The following is a 19,379-nucleotide window of genomic DNA, read 5'->3' as shown; positions in this document are numbered from 1 at the left end:
TTAATGAAAAAAAGAGTCTCCTGTATATCCTACCTTAAGGGGTCGTATTATTCCCCCAGTTGGCGTGTCCACGGTCCGCGCGCCAAACCCTTCCCGGCAAGTTGTGGGAAACGTTCACCTGCGCGCTGGCTGTGATATAACCACACCCTCCTCACGTGTGGACGGCAGAAATTCATGCACCTCAAACCACTACTTGCCGGTCCAAAGTAGCCGCCATATTAAGCTAGTCAAATATGAGCTTATCTCGATGTTAGATTCTGTCGGGTCAGGGCGTGAGACGGGAGTAAACAAAACAGTAGTGGCTTGACGTTTGTTTCGCTCAATTCCTGTACATACGAGGATTGTACTAATATATAATCCAAATCAATCATTAGTATATAGAAAAAACTATTATGTGCCATTACGTATGTAGACCAGTATTCAAACTTTTTAAGCATATGTATAAAGTTTGAGAGTATTATATAGAATACATTTATTAAAAAAAAAAAAAAAAAAAAATTTTCATTGTAGCATTAACAACAGTAATTCATCTAATTCGGTAGGATACAGTGTATCAAATGAAAGGAGATTGTTACTGTCGCCCCACGTGCGGCCCGAAAATGACGTCAAGACAACAGGATACACATAACGTAATATGTTGTTATAATGTTGCTCCCAACTCAATCGAGGGGGTAGGGGAGACAAAGTGTTTGTTTGCTATTAAAAATTTGTTGTGAGACTAGGAGGATTGCATATGTATCAAGCAAAAAGAATAAATCAGTGGGATGTACAGTTCAACATAGTGATAGTTAATGGGGGGAGCACAGATCACACTTTTGGCAACACAAATAGGCAGTCAGCAGTAAATAAGGCGAAAAACCAATTTAATAGTGGTCCGTCCTAAATAAGCCAACACCAGTTTTTACCAAGTCCATTTTCAGAATGTCAATGATTTATAGATTCTTAGGAAACACACCAGCACTGTTATTTCAAACAAGGTGATAGTGCATTTCATCCTCGGTGTTGTGTCCCCATTCGACACACCTTAAGCGACATATCCAAGACGCTTCCCTTTTCCTGAGGGTGAGTTCGCGATTCCCCCCTCTGGGATGTGGCGGTATGTGATCAATACCATGAAACCATATTTTCCTGTCGTCTTTATGGTGTTCCTGCATGTGATAGGTCATGGGGTACTTCAGGTCATAGTTTTTCATGGCCCGAGTGTGTTCCTGAATCCTGATTTTTAAAGGACGCACAGTGCTCCCGACATATATCTTATTGCAACCACAGCCTATGACGTAAATCACATGGCTAGTGTTGCAATTGATATAATGCCTTATCTCATATTCCCTTTCCGTGTTGTATTTGAACTTCTTGGTTTTGTTCATACCAAGGGGGCAAATATTACATCCTCCACATGTATAAAAACCTTTTGGTCTTGTCTGCATCCATGTTCCTGTTTTCTTCTTCGTGGGATAACTGGGGCACAAAATATTTCGTAAAGTTTTACCTCTCCTGAAAGTGATGCTGGGTGTCTCATTGATTACCTCCTTCAGATTAGGGACCTCACATAATAGTTTCCAATGTCTTTTGAGGACCTTGAAAACTTCTGTGCTGTTTTGTGTGTATTGGGTGGTGAAAGCCATCCTGGATTTGTTCTTCTTTTTATTGTTTTTGGCCTTTTTAATAAGAGTATCACTACGTGCAACGGTCAGTATTCTCTTTTCAGCCTTATCCAGGGTTTTACTGTTATAGCCTCTGCTGGCAAACCTGATCTTACTGTCCTGTATCTCATGTTTGAAGTTCTCCTCTTTGCTGCAATTGCGCCTTATGCGCACCATCTCACCATATGGAATATTGTGGATGGTTGAACTAGGGTGCGCACTGGTAGCGTGCAGCACACTGTTACAGGCTGTACTTTTGCGGTACAGGTTGCTCTGTATGGTGTTTTTCTCAACGAAGAACAATATATCTAGGAATTCCATTTGATTGTAATCAGATTTCACTGTCAGATGTATATTGTAAGGATTATCATTCAAATAATTGAAATATTCCAGTAGTTGTGCCTCACTCCCTTTCCACAGCATGATGATATCATCAATATACCTCCCCCAAAAGATGATCATATCCATCCAGGGGGAGGCATATTTGCCCCATGCGTGTTCGCGCTCCCACCATCCCATAAAGAGTCCCGCATACGAGGGAGCAAATTTGCTTCCCATTGCGGTCCCCCTTATTTGATGGTACCAGTTGTCTTTGTGTAAGAAGAAATTTCTGGATAGAATTAACTCCGTCATTTCGATCAACATTTCATTATGATCTACGTGATCTGCTGTTCTCATTGACAAAAATGACGAGAGCGCTCTGATACCAAAGTGTTGTGGTATACAGGTATAGAGCCCTGTTACGTCCAGCGTGACAAACATCAGATCAGCAGACCATTCTAGGCCATCTAGTTTTTTCAGGATGTCCCCTGAGTCTTGTATATAGGACGGTAGATTGGCCACAAGGGGTTGTAAAAACCCATCAACATATTGTGAAAGACGTTCTGTAGGTGAATTAATTCCCGATATAATGGGACGTCCTGGTGGAAAATTGCCTCCCTTGTGTATTTTTGGCAACACATAGATACATGGTGCAGTTGGATGTATGACCTTTAGGTATCGACATTCCTCCTCAGACAGAAGGCCAACCTCACCCCAATCTTGTATTCGGTTGTTGATATGGGTGACAAGAGATGGAATGGGATTGGTTTGTAATGCTTTGTAACAGCTAGTGTCGCTTAGTTGTCGGGCAATTTCCTTATCATAGTCCACAGTATTCATCACAACCACATTCCCACCCTTGTCAGCCTCCTTTATTGTAATGTTGTTATCTCTAGCCAATCCATCGAGTGCCAGTCTTTCTGCCTTTGTCAAGTTGTTTTGTTTACATGTGTATTTGTTTGGTGAGTCAATCATTCTACAAAAGTCTTGTGAAACTCTTTCATTGAACAAATCGATGTTTTTATGTGTGTTTGTAGGGATATATTTGGAGCGGGCCTTAAGACCACTGTTGATGGTTATATCCTCCTCAATATTTAGATCCGAACGGATCTCCTGTAATGAGGGATTGTCACCACTCTCAATAGATAACAGCAATTGTGCATTTTGGAGATCAGAAATGGTGGTGGTGCAAATGGTCTTAGTGTTCAAATTACAAACAGTAATTCCAGGATAGTTTACAAAATGATCTTTTAATTTCAAAAGTCTTATGAATTTAAACAAATCCACCATCAGTAAGGTTGGATCTCCAACCTGAGAAGGGCAAAAACTCAAACCTCTCTTTAGGATGTTAATCTCCACATCCGTAAGTTCGCGGTCTGATAAGTTTACGATAGACAGGGCGTTGTCAACAGAAATAGTATGGTCATTGTTAGAATCAATATTAGTGGGGGAAGTCATATAGTTTAGGTTCTCTTCGACCTGCTGTCCATTGGGTGTGCGGTCCCGCCCCTGGGCTGTTTTGCTTTTCCACCTTTTTCCTCCCCTCCTGATTTTGGGTCTGGGTTGGTATTGGGTAATTTTGTGCCTTGGCGGATGCGGTCCATCTCCCATAAAAAATTATTACTTCTTGGAGTGGCCGCCTGGCATGCCCCCCCATCCTTTGAGGATGAGCTTCCCATGGAGGAGATTGAGCTGCTACTAGCGCTCATTGACTCTTCTCTAGGTCGTTTGCCATCACCTCCCTGTTTTACATTATCAAATTTATGGGCAAACGTATAAATACGCCCTGTCCTGTAATCATTATCGTCGCGCTTTATTTTGCGTAATTTCTTATCCCGTAGGTAGATCTGATACCTGCTAATGACATCATCAAAAATTTCATAGTTCTTTTTTATGCTATCTTTCAAGCTAGATGTGTCTATTTCACGTTCCAAATCTAAGATTTCCTGCTTAAGAGCTGCGACTTTTTTCTCTGAATGGCGAATTAATATTTTCATCATTGTATGTGAAGCCTGTTTCAAATTCTCTTCCCATTCTCCGAGGGCATCGTCATCCAAGTCCTCAAAGGTTGGGAAGATTAAGATCCGCAGGCCCCTAGGAATTTTCTGATTATCTAGATACTTCTGCAGTGTGATGCCATCCCACCATCTAGACATCTCCAGCTTTTTTAATCTCTCTAGTTTAAGAAATTTGGCACGAAGGCCTTCTGTGCTGGGTTCTTTAGTCGTCGTGGCACCCCCAGACTGGCTATTGCCAAACAAACTCGAAGCCATCTCCTCTCTAGTATCTTTGAATTTGGACATGATGTTATACGGTTAAATCTAGATCGTACTTGAAAGGTGCGAAAACAATGTGTTATAATCTCAATTGTTCAATTCACAAATCAAAATAGAAACTGACAATAATACAATTTGGAATGGTTTGGATTGTGCAGTCAATGGATCCAAAAAATGAAATTTTCAACAACTGGCACGGGACAGTGGACCACTTATACACCTTCAATGCACCAACCCATATATCACCAATAAGTAGATACGAATTTCTTGTAAGTAGCGTGCAATTTCAAATACTCCCTGTCCCAGGAGTATATCCCAGAGACACCCTAGGAAAAAGACAATTTTCAAACAAGTTTTGAAATGCACCACCCCAATGAAGTAAATTGCCACTAGGCTTGATTGGTAAGGTTCATAAGCAGATAGTAGTTCCAGATGAAAAACGCTGAATCCGTGGTTGCAAAAGAGTTCTTTTAATATGCCAAGAAAAACCAGCCAACGCGTTTCGTTCTGTAAAGCAGAACTTCTTCAGGGCTGTAAATCATAAAGTGAAACATACAAAAACCCGTGTAAGTCATTTCTGGCCAACGGTTGTAAACCACAATAAAAGTGTGTGCACAGACATTACATTTAACAAAAGAAAAATACATACAAACCACAATTTCTAAAAACATGTCTCAATTTTAAAATAGCAGCATTCTCCTCACAGCAATACAGTTTATGTATATTTACCAAAGTACCTATGCTGCAAACGCATTGTCTAACACAGATTTCAATATGAACCCACCTACTGTTAGTTGTATACGGGTACATCATTCCTAGAGTATTGTATGTCCAATTACAAGCAGCAGAAACAGCGTAGTCCTTAATATTGGTCATAACACATTTTGAGATTTAAAATCAAGCACATGATTCCGCACCAAAAACCTTTTTTGTTAAGTACAAAAGCAAACATTCTACCCTCCATTGTCACAGCTATTTGTGTGTGTTACCTCTTTTATCAAGATCGCAAATTCATGCCATACTATAGAACGACAGCAAACAATCTCCAGATTTGGATACAATAACATAACACGCAGCCACCCTTAGTAATGGATAAATAAATATAATTCCTACCGCAATGGTGTACAAGAAGACGGGGATATATTCCGATTCAAAGTATCTGTATTGAAACAAGGAGCCAAATCCTTCAATGTAGATATCTAATGGGCCGTGTTGAGTTCCGACAGTATTTCAAACAAAATCTTCACCTAAGGTTGCCTGCAACAAGTGCATACATAAGAGAAACACAAATGCTGGGAATACCATAATATATTTATATACCGACTAAGTAGTTGCTTCTACACCTTGATTGGAAGAAAGTAATAAATATGTACCTTATATATTCAAGGGAAGTAATTCTAAAAGGGGACGCTCGATTTGCATCATATAAATTTTTCAGCGTATTACGCGCTCCACTGGGCCCAAGTATTGGCCTGCAACAATAGTGAAAATTGAGAAACAAACCATTAGTCGTGGAGATACTTAAGATCTATATTGTTGAACTATCGTCACTCTTAGGGGGGAAAGTTAGGTCCATCGCTATAATGGCCTACCTTCAAGTGGTGTGACGTGCACTTTGTTTGCACCGTCAAGTTTTTCAATTCCTGCAGTCCATAGTTGGCTCCAAATATGTATTCAAATGAAGGTAGTTGCCTGTAAATTAACGTGAAAATATATATATTTGTTTATACCATGAGGGTTGCATGGTCCTTAGTGCTATACAAATGTCTTTAACCCTATTTCTACCCTTAAAGAGGCGGAATATCTATTCCCCAAATATTGGCTTAAATGTCCCTTCGGCACATAATAATTAAGGCGGGGAATCGCATTGCACCACACTTCGGTAGCACCCGTTTTTGTTATTGTACCCAGTTCTAATGGGCCCGATATGATGGTCACCTGGTCTTAGCGACATGGAATCATGACGCAAATACTTATTGCACTGTGTGTTAATCAATAATGACAATGCATTGGCACTTGTCCCAAAGCAAACTATTTGGCTCCATAGTGAAAACGACCTCAACGCCGTTTTTAGTCAAAAATACGTAAACAATGTTAAAGTACGGCTCTTTCGGAATATGGACCCCTATCGTACAGGGGTTCTATAATTTATACTGTAAGCCGAACGAAGAGGTCTGAAATTAATGAAAAAAAGAGTCTCCTGTATATCCTACCTTAAGGGGTCGTATTATTCCCCCAGTTGGCGTGTCCACGGTCCGCGCGCCAAACCCTTCCCGGCAAGTTGTGGGAAACGTTCACCTGCGCGCTGGCTGTGATATAACCACACCCTCCTCACGTGTGGACGGCAGAAATTCATGCACCTCAAACCACTACTTGCCGGTCCAAAGTAGCCGCCATATTAAGCTAGTCAAATATGAGCTTATCTCGATGTTAGATTCTGTCGGGTCAGGGCGTGAGACGGGAGTAAACAAAACAGTAGTGGCTTGACGTTTGTTTCGCTCAATTCCTGTACATACGAGGATTGTACTAATATATAATCCAAATCAATCATTAGTATATAGAAAAAACTATTATGTGCCATTACGTATGTAGACCAGTATTCAAACTTTTTAAGCATATGTATAAAGTTTGAGAGTATTATATAGAATACATTTATTAAAAAAAAAAAAAAAAAAAAAAAAAAATCATTGTAGCATTAACAACAGTAATTCATCTAATTCGGTAGGATACAGTGTATCAAATGAAAGGAGATTGTTACTGTCGCCCCACGTGCGGCCCGAAAATGACGTCAAGACAACAGGATACACATAACGTAATATGTTGTTATAATGTTGCTCCCAACTCAATCGAGGGGGTAGGGGAGACAAAGTGTTTGTTTGCTATTAAAAATTTGTTGTGAGACTAGGAGGATTGCATATGTATCAAGCAAAAAGAATAAATCAGTGGGATGTACAGTTCAACATAGTGATAGTTAATGGGGGGAGCACAGATCACACTTTTGGCAACACAAATAGGCAGTCAGCAGTAAATAAGGCGAAAAACCAATTTAATAGTGGTCCGTCCTAAATAAGCCAACACCAGTTTTTACCAAGTCCATTTTCAGAATGTCAATGATTTATAGATTCTTAGGAAACACACCAGCACTGTTATTTCAAACAAGGTGATAGTGCATTTCATCCTCGGTGTTGTGTCCCCATTCGACACACCTTAAGCGACATATCCAAGACGCTTCCCTTTTCCTGAGGGTGAGTTCGCGATTCCCCCCTCTGGGATGTGGCGGTATGTGATCAATACCATGAAACCATATTTTCCTGTCGTCTTTATGGTGTTCCTGCATGTGATAGGTCATGGGGTACTTCAGGTCATAGTTTTTCATGGCCCGAGTGTGTTCCTGAATCCTGATTTTTAAAGGACGCACAGTGCTCCCGACATATATCTTATTGCAACCACAGCTGTGCAAGGTGGCAAGCCGCGATGACGTAATCGCGATCGACAAACTCCCGCTGGATCCCGCAGCAAGATCCAAAATGGCGCAGCACACGCAAAACATGGAGAAAAATAACTCTGCAAACGCTGAATGACGGTAAGTGAACGCCGCGCGCTGCAATGTTGTATCACCAAGCAAAAAAATCCGCTGCGTGCGAATTTGCGAATTTTCGGCAAATTCGCGAGAGTTCACGGATTGCGGATTTGCCGAAAATCCGCAAATTTCGCGAGCGGAACGGATTTTACGCCCATGCTTAGGCTTAAGTCCCGCAGACAAGTGTCGGCAAGGCTGGGGAACCTCAAGGTAAAAATTACAAGCAATACAAGAACTCGAGCATTGCCTGTCATTCTGGATAATACCCTATTGGGGTCATGTTATCGCTATATAAAACACTGAATAAATAAATAAATAAAAATAATACGATCTTGAAATATTTAAGAGGTATTTGCAGTATTGCAAACTGCCAACAATCCACTGGTTGGATACAGACCCACACCTATGTCGTCTGACACAGAACCATTGCCACATTAGGTTTTATGTGCTTGGTATTCAGTTTTTGTTTTTTCTTAAACAAACTCGCAAACCAGGAGTTTGTTTTCGAAAAGGAAACATCAATGTAAATGACCCCGATGTAAAGTGGATCAAAGAAAGCACAATGAGATAATGGACGGAATACTGAAACTTTTCAGACACTTCCTCCCAGCCTGGGTTGAATTCATTATAGTTCTTTAGCTCACTTCTCCACACCAGTTCAGACCCAGCCATAAGCAAATCAGTCTTGACCTTGTTCCTCATGGAAACCGTCCAGCCCAAACTGCCAAGCCAGGTCTTCCTTGGACCAGAAACTAACATCCTGGGACCAGGCTAGCTTGAATCCAGTGGCGAAGTGAGCAAGGGACCGACGTCTGGGCATACCCTGCCAACTTAGGGCAAACAAAGCAAACTCAAGGAGAGGATGGATGGAGCGCTGAAACTTTTCAGACACTCACCCCCAGTCACAGATCTGAGATTAATCCATAGTCGTTCTTTAGGTCACTTCCCCACCCCAGTAAAGTGGATCAATTCAGAAAGGTCGGTAAACTTTCACTTAGTACCAAATTACCAAATGTAAGAATTCTGTGATTTTCATACCTTAGCAATTTCGCTTTTCACATGGAAAATTCAGCAATGCTGATTTTAGGATTCAGGACTGAGTATTGCCAACTCAAGATACAATTTGCACTTCTAATGTGAATTTAGGTACAAAGAATCATTGGGGAATCAGTTAATAAAGAACAAAACGGACACAGTAACAAAATATGGCACTGATTGCGAATATAGGTACTATTTATCTCGGCTGATAAATTATGATTCCACGGGGTGCATTACTTCTCAGGTGCAATAAAGAAAAACTATTGGGATTTTTTGGGAGGAATAGCATGCAGATTTTGCGTTTAACCCATCAAAAGCTGCATGATACGCTGAATGCCGCACTCTTTTTCCCTGTTAAAATTACTGAAATTTAACGAAGGTTGAGATATTTATTGCATCTGATAATTTTTGCGTACAGAAACAGGGATTTACAAACAGGTCTGAACACACCAAACGATTCGTAATCAGGGCCATAGTGGCAAATATTTAGACAGTGTCATCAAAACGGTAACATGGACGCCAATTAGTGGTAGCCAGGGAAACCACTCGCTATCCCTGCCTTGCTCTTTGTCAGTAGATGGCAGATGCACATGATGATAATCGACATCCTTCTCCATGAATGTTTAAAGAGAAACATTACAGAAGTAGTATTGTAAAAAGAAAATTATTTGAATGTTGAGAAAAGAGGATCTTAAAACAACAGTGGAAACAATGGACAACCTGAACCAGATGACTTTAGTCAGAGGTAGAAACCCAGAATCGACTTTATGGAAACATCACAGAGGCCCCAAGAATCCCTCTGTAATTTGGTAATCCATTGACAGGTTTACAACAGGTCCTACATAGAAGGACGAGGGAGAAGTTGACGGTGATTGAACCTATGCAGGTGATAAGGAAGTTAATACATACCCACACTCCCAGTGTTCCCGCTATACTTAGTAAGTACACATAAAACACCTGGAAACGCACATACCAGTAAATTAAAGAGGAGCTGCCTAAAGGATATTGGGGCATATTATCAAGGGGGTTTATCTCCGTTTTTCTGGCTTTAAAAGCCAAGAAAGCGGAAATAATATTATCTCCCTATTACCTAGCTGTCGCTAACACCAGATAGCGACAGCTAGTAGGAGATAGCGACCATCTTAGGCCCCACTTTGCACGTCCGTGATATTTATCACAAATGACATGCAAAGTGGGCGTGCCAAGATGTTAGCGACTGGAAAGAGTCGCTAACATCGCTATCTCCTATTACCAACTTATGGAGATATTCGTACTAAGCACGAATATCTCCAAAAGCTAACACCTGCCCTGAGCAGTTCTTAGCCATGTTATCCAATGGGAGGTGGATAACATGGCTAAGAGCATTAGCTCGGTAATGCATGAATATCGCGGACTTTTCAGCGATATTCATGCATTGCGGCCCATTTTTATCGCATTTGCGATAAACCTTGGTAATACCAAGGTTTATCTGCGATAAAAATCGCCGCAGCTCAGCGGTAAATTTTTGTCTCTAACCAAGCAATAGCGATAATTATCGCTATTGCTTGGTAATATGCCCCATTGGCTTCCACATATACTAAACGATTTAGGGGTTTAACAATAACAAAGGTATTGAGAAATAATATGCAGGCCTATATTGCTAAATATCACAGCACAAGTACTACCGCCAACTTTCATTGTGGCTCTTTATAATACATGTAAGGAACGCCTTAACATACACATTGTCTGTTCATGAAGGCACACAGTCCCCATCATTAATGCTAGCTCCCAATGTTACAGGGAAATAGTCTTAATTACAAACGAGCAAATAGGTTCAATATTTTAGAATTTTTGGGGTGTGACTACAGTTCAAGCACCACTCACGCTTGCGGTACTCAGATCCATGCATGCACCAAAGAAATGGGCCCAGGTCAGTTTGCAATCTCCTGGTGCACATTCTAAACCTAAAAGTAAGAGTGATGAACAGAACCACCAGTGAAACCCCCTCATTTCCTTGCCAACGTGGAATTGCAGGTCCCTTGGAGTGCAGCAGCTGTTCACTGAGTGAGAAAACACTGCAGGCAACGCTCCAGAGAAGAGGAAGCGCTAGGCCGGTATATGGCTGAGTTTGGCAGGAAGGAGATAACAAGCACATAGAAAAGGAACTGGCAGGCTTTCACAGATTTGCAGGATACCAGATGGCTGCATTACCGCTCAAGGCAGCAACACCAACTGGCAGAAAAAGGCAGCGGCATACAGGTCCTACCAGGAACAGAGCGGGCTGAAACCGATCTCCAGAAGATTCCAAAGTCAGGTGTCACGACTTTGTGCAACAGAAATGTAGATGTCGACTTCCATGTTTCTCGTTTGAAAATAAAAGAAAATGTAAAGTATCCTCTTCTTATTATATAGAAAAAAAGACTGAAAACAGTTTGCTGCGTGTTTAGTACTACTAAAATGCCATTTCCCCCACTTCATATTACACAAGAACAAAACATTGTGTGAATCGGTGTTCACTGTATTTTTCACATCTATATTTAGGTGATATGACCTCTGACATAAATTGTATAGAGCACAGCAGGTTTGACCTGGTCTAAACCACCGCTGAGATACAACAACATACCACACAAATGACATTTCAAAATGGTTGCGCACGTTATCAAATATATTTTGCAACATTTAAAAAGGGTTATGGACATCTTTTAGTTATTTCTGCAGCTTTTTGCTCAGGGCCACCTTATGATGATTATCAATTTTCTGACAATCTATTTAACATACATGATTGTTAAATGGTATAAAAGTGGACTGCAGAAGACAGACTTTATCAAATAAAGTAAGGGCCCAAATACCAGAAACACAGTTTACTGAGGGAGAGCCGAGGACGGCCCGGGACCAGGGTTCGATTCCCGGCGCAGCAGGTTTCTGGACCAGGGTCAGCGGACTCGATAATTCTCTCGCCTCGGTGCCCACTCTGATCAGCGATCACACTCGGCAACTCTGGGCATTAGCTTGCCTCATCTTCACTAACGGCCCCACCAGACCGCCGGGGATGCCTGGTCTCACCCTGGAGATACCCATTAAGGGACCATCTCTCAGGGAAGCCAGGAAGGGTTTCGCAGCGGTCGAAGCGCCTTGGGACCCTCCGGGTAAGTAGTGCGCTATATAAATGCCTATACATTACATTACATTACATTACATGTTCTCCATGAACCTCAATATTTCTAATTGAGAATAACTTGACGGAAACCGGACTTATTGGTCTTGTTTCTGCCTGTTTATCTCAATCTAGAGGTATTCCTGCTTACAGCAGAAGGGATCTGAGTGCGCAGACACTGGGACAGTGGCAGCTTCTCTGCTAAGGTGGAGGAGAGTCGCCCCACTGCTTTTTAGCAGTGAAATAAAGAGAAAATAAAAGGATAACCTGCGTTATTACCATTTCATTTTCTCCTACTTTCGCAGCTTTGTGTGAGGTGGTGGTGACAGGGGAGGAGTGGTAGCACCCTCCTAAGTGAGCAATGACTGCTTAGCTGGCCATCTCAGGCCGTCCAAAACTGCCTTGCGCACTGCGCATGTTCTCCATGCAGGCTGCATTACAGCCTGCATGAAGAACATGCCCAGACACCCTGTCAGTGTCTGAGCACCAAAAGACGGCGCTCAGACCAATCACAATGCTGCTAAGGCAGTGCTGTGATAGGCTGACTGGGAGCCTGTGTGTGCTTCCCGTTGTTCAGGTCAGCGAGGGAGGACTACAGAGGAGAGACGCGGCTAGAAGTTTTTAATTTTATTTTTTGCTGCCCGCTTCCTTCCCCTGCGTCCTCCCCCTTCCCACCCCTCTACCTCCATTCCATGCTGGCCGTCGTTGCACTGGGGGTCATATGTATAAAGTTTTCACTCAAAGCAGCGCTGCAACTAATTTTACTGCATTGCATGGCACATGGGGGAAGACACAGTGCAGCCCCATATCTGCTTACATTTGTCTGCTGCTGTAATTCTTTTTCCCGTGCACAAACAGGCTGACTTGTGTGACGCGTAGCCGCACACCATGATGCAAAGGAAAGTGTTGCTGTCTTACAGTCTTTGTACTGGTATGGCATAGGACTGGTCGTGGATCCCAGTAGTATTAAGCCAAAAGAGTTCCTAGAAATGACGCAATTTTACCATCAAGAAAATACAACCAGGACTATTACACGGAAAAATGTAACCCAGTAAAAATCAAAATGTGTTCATGGAATGTACATGGATTTAGCGGCATGGACCAGGACAATGATACTCAATCCTTCTTCCAAAACCAAGACATAATTCTCTTACAAGAGACCTGGAACCTGATCTACCCCGCAATTCCAGGATTCATTGAACACCACATACTAGCAGAGAAACTGTTCCACTACAGGCACCCACGTGGAGGCCTATCAATGTACGCGTCACAAAAATTCAACTGGCAAATAGAGGAACAGGACGTAGGGCTGAGTTGGGTTCAAGTAATCAAAATCATTATAAAGCTGCAGCTGCTACTGCTATTGATAAATGTTTACATTCATCCTGACCGAGTAGCAAAACACGAAAAAATTGGTACACTTATCAAACTGATTAAAGCCCTACAAAAATCCAATAATCAATGCCCACTGATAGTATCAGTGGCCTTTAACTGCAACTTAACGAGTTTTGGTAAGACTAGTCTCAACCAGGATAAAGGTCCAGCAGAAGAACACAAACTAGTTACATTGCGCAAATTAGAAACAATGGGCTTAACAATTTTAAATAACAGAAAGAAAGGTGAATTATCGGTTGTACCTACTCACATGTGCAGTAAGGTTAAGTCAACCATAGACTTTACAATAAAAAGTGACAGCCTAAAACACGCTACTGAGGACTATACCATAGTCCAGCGCATAGAAAGTGACCATTTCCCCCAAACCATTCGTATGAACATTGCAGTAACATGAGCTGAAAAAATAATTTCCTTAATAAAACAACCTGAGAAATTTAATCTATGAAAAATAATATGGAGGGGTGGAGAAACGTAAGATATCCAGGCCACAGCAAGTAATTTTATGACAAAATTGGGCCAATACAAAGACGGAGAAGGGGTAAAAAACTGGGAAAACCTGGTAGAGGCACTCATCCAAAAGCATTCTGCTCTGCCAGCTACACAAAGAGGCTCAAAAGTGCAGAGAGAACCCTCGTACAACAGTGACTTAAGACACGAAAAGAGAAAAATAGCCCGGGAGCTACGGACCCAACTGAGAAATAAAAAATACGGAATCAAACAAAATTGCAACACCATTAGGAGCTTGAAAATAAACTATCGGAAAAAGTTGTGGACCGCAAAGGCAGCGTATAAAGAATCTATAAGGGTAAACCATTTAATTGCTAGTGAAAAGCCAAACTCTCTGGATTTTTGGAACATTATTAACAACTTAAATAAAGGTGAAGCACTGAACCAGGACCCCGGAATTGGAGATAGTGAATGGGGAGACCATGTGAGGAACCTTTACTCAAGTAAGGGCCCACAAAGAAACGAAAAGAACAAAGGGCCAATAAACAATGCAGAACCAAACAATTTAAAACCCACTCAGGTTAGCGAATTAAAGCCCAAAGATTCGGAAAGTGAAAAAGGGGTTAATGAAAAATTCACTTTGACTAGTCGTAACCACTTAAAAAATCTAATTCAAAAGCTCAAACCGGAGGGCGCCCCAGGACCAAACTGTCTCCTGACCGCAGTATTTAAGTTCAACGAGGAATTTGGGCCGAACACATAACTGCGCTGTTTAACAAAACTAATATACAAGGTAATATGCCGGCATCTTGGAAAGGAAATACCATCCATCCAATCCACAAAAAAGGGGACCTCAGAAATCCGGGGAACTACAGGCTAATCTCTTTAATAGATGTGGAAGCCAAGCTATTTGCCTCATGTCTCTTAGAGCAGTTACAAGACTGGGCAGAAAATATCAATTTAATTCCTAGTTTCCAAATTGGATTTAGACACGGGATGGTGACAACAAATTTGACAACCATGGCACTATTAATGTAGAACGCCGAAAAAATGAACCAACGACTATATGGGTGTTTTGTCGACATAAAAGCCGCCTTTGACCAAGTGAGCAGGCTGAGACTATGGGAAAAATTAAAAGAGTGGGGGTTGCCCCAAAGTCTATTAAATGCAATAATCTGTTTGTATAGTGACACATGGGTAAGGGTAAAACAAGGACAAGGGTCCAGTTTAACATCCAAAATCAAAACCCAGGACGGCCTAAAACAAAGCTGCGTGCTAGCCCCCTGCCTATTTAACTTATATCTGGCAGACATAGGCAGAAATCTAGAAAACATTGACAGTCATGCCCCGAATTTGGGCAATGTTTCAGTTCCAATTTTGCAGTACGCAGACGATATAGTCCTATTAAGTAAAACGCCAATTGGTTACAACGCTTAATAAATAAACTACTATCCTATTTAGCCCAGGAAAATCTTGAATTGAATAAAGAAGAAACAAAATTGCTCCGGTTAGTGGAGCAAAAGAAAATCAAATTTAAATGCGAAATTAACCAATCTGTGCTAGAAGAACAGGAATCTTATAAGTACCTAGACGTAATTCTTGGACACAATAAGGAGCACACCCTGGCAATAAAAGCAAAGTCACAAACACTAATCTATGTGTACAGGTAATTACAACTAAAAATGGACAACCCGAACTACATGCACCTCTTAAGGGTAATGGCTGCACAAATTTTACCAACATTGTCAAATGGCCTAGTTACGTGGCTCGGAAGGAAGGCAAAAATACTAAATGAATTACAAAACAAAATATACAAAGCAGTGTTTAAACTGCCACAATCAGTCTCTCCAGCACAAGTCCGCCTTGAATTCAGCCTACAAAACCAAAAATTCCGGTTAATGACCAGCTTTGTCAAATTATGTCACAAACTCCGTTCAGCCCCAATTAAGTCAATGGAAAACATCTGCTGGAAAGAAATAAAGTAACAGGAAAGGCAGCCACCAACAAACTCCTGGGGATATTATTTGAGGACTTGCCTGTCCGAACTGGAATTATTAGAAGAATGGAAAAAAGAAACAGACAAAGCATACTTCAGCAAAGTAGCTAATTGTGCAGCAAAAAGGAATTCTCTGTTAGAGGACAAAAAAACACTAACAAGACGGCGACATGCATGGACAGTAATTTCCTCCTACTACCAACAAATGCCACAGGATTGCTTAGTCACCCTTTTTAGTCAGTATTTAAAAAAGATTTATATTGATTATCGAATGGGTCAGCACTTTTCTAAGGACTTAAGACCATCCTGGAAATATCAAAAAGAAAGCCCCCATTGCCAATTGAGTGGATACCATGACGAAACCTTAATGCACCTGCTATGTGTATGCCCGGCACTCATGGCTTTAAGAAGACAGCAGCTACAAGGCATTTTTATCCCACTGAACATACACTCTTGTCGGCAAGCAGTAATAAGCTGGTTGGGAGGTACCTCTTCCATCCTGGCCTGTTGCGGAGTTAAATTCATTACTGAGGTTAATAAACGGTTACAAGAAACCGAAAGGAAAAAAAAAACCTTTGGGCACAAGGGACTGACTGAGGCCGGAAGATCATTGAGGCTCCTAAACTTCCATTAAATCTTTAACCAAGACTTTGAACTTAAATAAGTACTGTATCGGGGGAAACTAAGAATGGCTTTTAAAATTGTATAGGGTTGTGTAAGAATGAATGTATATTTTTATAGCATCTAATTTTTACCTGAATGAATATTGTAACGATTTTTATTAATCATTCAATAAACTTGGTATCTGATCGTAAAAAAGAAATCTGATCGTATCTGGTATGGCATATCATTCCAGTACACATTCCTGCACCTAGACATACTCAGAATAATCCCATGCATTGAATGTGTACTGTGTCCTGGAGCACACTTGCAATGCATGGGTTTTTCGAGAAACAAACACATTTCTCCTTACTAATGCCTGCTTCATGGAGGCATTCATTTTCAAAGCGAAGCCTGATCCTGGCTAAGTTTGTAAACAGAGCTTTACGTCATCAAAACCTATGGATATTTGCATCAATCCATCCCCATTAACACACGTGGAATGCCCCTTGATGTAATAATATGTAATATGCTGTTTTGTAACGCGCTCAATTACTACCGGAGTATCCTGGCGCGGAAGACCGCTGGGGAACCCGTCCTGGCTTTCCCTGTGAGATGGTCCCTTGCTGGGTATCTCCAAGGTGAAACCAGGCATCCCCGGCGTCTGTGGGGGGGCCGTTGTAGAGATGAGGCAAGCTTAATGCCCAGAGTTACCGAGTGTGATCCCTGCCTAGAGAAGGCACCGAGGCGAGAATTATCGGTCCGCTGACCCTGGTCCACGACCCTGCCGCGTCGGGAATTGAACCCTGGTCCCGGGCCGTTCTCTGCCTCCGGGTCTGCCGCCTCTAACCAGTGAGCCACACCTCTCTACTGATGCAAAGCAATGCAAGGCAGGTCAACATGTTATTTTCCCATAGAAAAGGTCACCATTCCAGTGCAACACACCTTTTGTGCTAGATAGTAAATACACTTGCAGGACTACATGGCTGTTCACTGGAAAAAACGTAACAATTCTGGACCTGGATGTGGACTTGTACCTGAACCAATTTGTAATCAGGTAGCTGGTATGCCAGTGGTGTAGCTAGGCATATTGCCACCCAGGACGGCCCCTAAGTTTGCCGCCCGAGTGCAGGTAAGAGTAGGGCGTGGCATCTGAATTGTTAAAGGGGGGTGAAGGATGACGGACAACTTGTTTTTGGGGCAACTACTCCGAATAACACTCCACATTATATATATTTGGCTTGGATGTTATTCTTTTGGTTGAACTTTTTTTTGCTGTCCATAGAAAACTATGTGAGTGAAGAAAACCCATTACATTTTAAAACCATCTATCTTCATCAAGAACGTCATAAATATTTGGGCAGAAACTAAACTCAAGTTTGCGATGCAATGTGGCCATATATTTAGCAAATTTGTATGCATGTTTGAGCGAGGGAGTATACGGTAAACTAATAAAGAAATTACTTGGTTATTCTACTCAAATGGAGTCAGATTTCCTGAAGTTAATTTCAAATTGTTATTAATCCCGTAGTGCTCATCAGGATAACTTCTAAATGTTATTTTAGTAAAGTGATTATCATGAGGAACACTTTGATAAACAATCTGCCCTTTCGCTTCATTAACCCACTGAAATCACACTAAGTTAAGATTGTGTTACTTAATAAAAATCACTATTATATCAATGCTGCTATGCCACATTTACTCTGCTTAGCTTTAGCTATGAGTAACATACATACACAATTTAATTACATCTATGAATCAATGCATCTGTCCAATATACCTTAGAAGTGCATTTTACATACCTTTGCAACCTTCTACTGAGTCTTCAAGTCACCAATACTTGTTGATCAATACTTCACTATAGTAAAGCTCCTTTTTATGCATGGTCATCCCAACTTTATTGTCTTTTTCTAGAATCTATTTTTGCTGGCATTAGAACTCTGTGCACTTTATCACTGCTAAACAGAAATGAAGTGTCTGTCCTCCCTCTTTAAATATGGTTAAATTATCTTATTCCTGATTGACATATTTAACTTGCCCTCAGGCCCCTAGTTTATGGTATGGAAAATGCATCCAAAGTCTGGAAGTTAAATGCCACCTGTGGACTTTAGCACTTAGTGTGAGGTTTAAACCTCAGCTGACACAACTCTCAAAATAACCCTTCCAGGTAGGCGGGGAACACTGCTTTTAAATATTAATGCCCCCCCTATGTGCACCTCATTGCCAACTAGGGAGAGTACCAGATGTTTAAAAGTGAGACATGTGCAAAATTAAAGTTGCCATGTTCCGCCAGTGATTATCCCCAAAAGATATTTTCATGAGAAGGGCTGAAGCTTTATCCTACACAATGTCAAAGTATACATTATAAACTTTATTCATAATGTTTTACTGGAAAAGGCAAGTATAATCATTGGCAGTCAAACTTTTCATATTTATTAAAATCCAGTCTATTGGTGAAGCTTGATTTGTAATAAATATTTAGGAAAAAGAACTTTTAGATAGTTACCTTTTCCTGCATGATGCTCCTGGAAGCTATTTAATTATCCTACCAGCTGAAAAATTGGATAGTGTTAACCATGGGATCTTTCACCTCATTGGGTAGAGAGGGGTCATCAGTCACTCCCACCCTTTGGCTAGTGCAGAGCACATGTGTGGCATCCCAACGAACCACCCTTTGAAGACTTCCTGGACCTGCAAAAGATCAGAGGAGCACTGGGCCACACTTGCTGTAACCATCTGGGATCCCCGAAGGAGTGAGTCTGCTCCCTCCTCTACCCAGGACAAAAAGATGGTTCATCATGGGTCATTGTCTTGCCTCCTGGCTGGCTTGGTCCTTCTTCCAAAACCAAGACATAATTCTCTTACAAGAGACCTGGAACCTGATCTACCCCGCAATTCCAGGATTCATTGAACACCACATACTAGCAGAGAAACTGTTCCACTACAGGCA

Source organism: Lissotriton vulgaris, chromosome 8 (assembly GCF_964263255.1).
Source record: "Lissotriton vulgaris chromosome 8, aLisVul1.2, whole genome shotgun sequence".
NCBI lineage: Eukaryota > Metazoa > Chordata > Amphibia > Caudata > Salamandridae > Lissotriton > Lissotriton vulgaris.
This window is presented reverse-complemented; position numbering follows the sequence as displayed.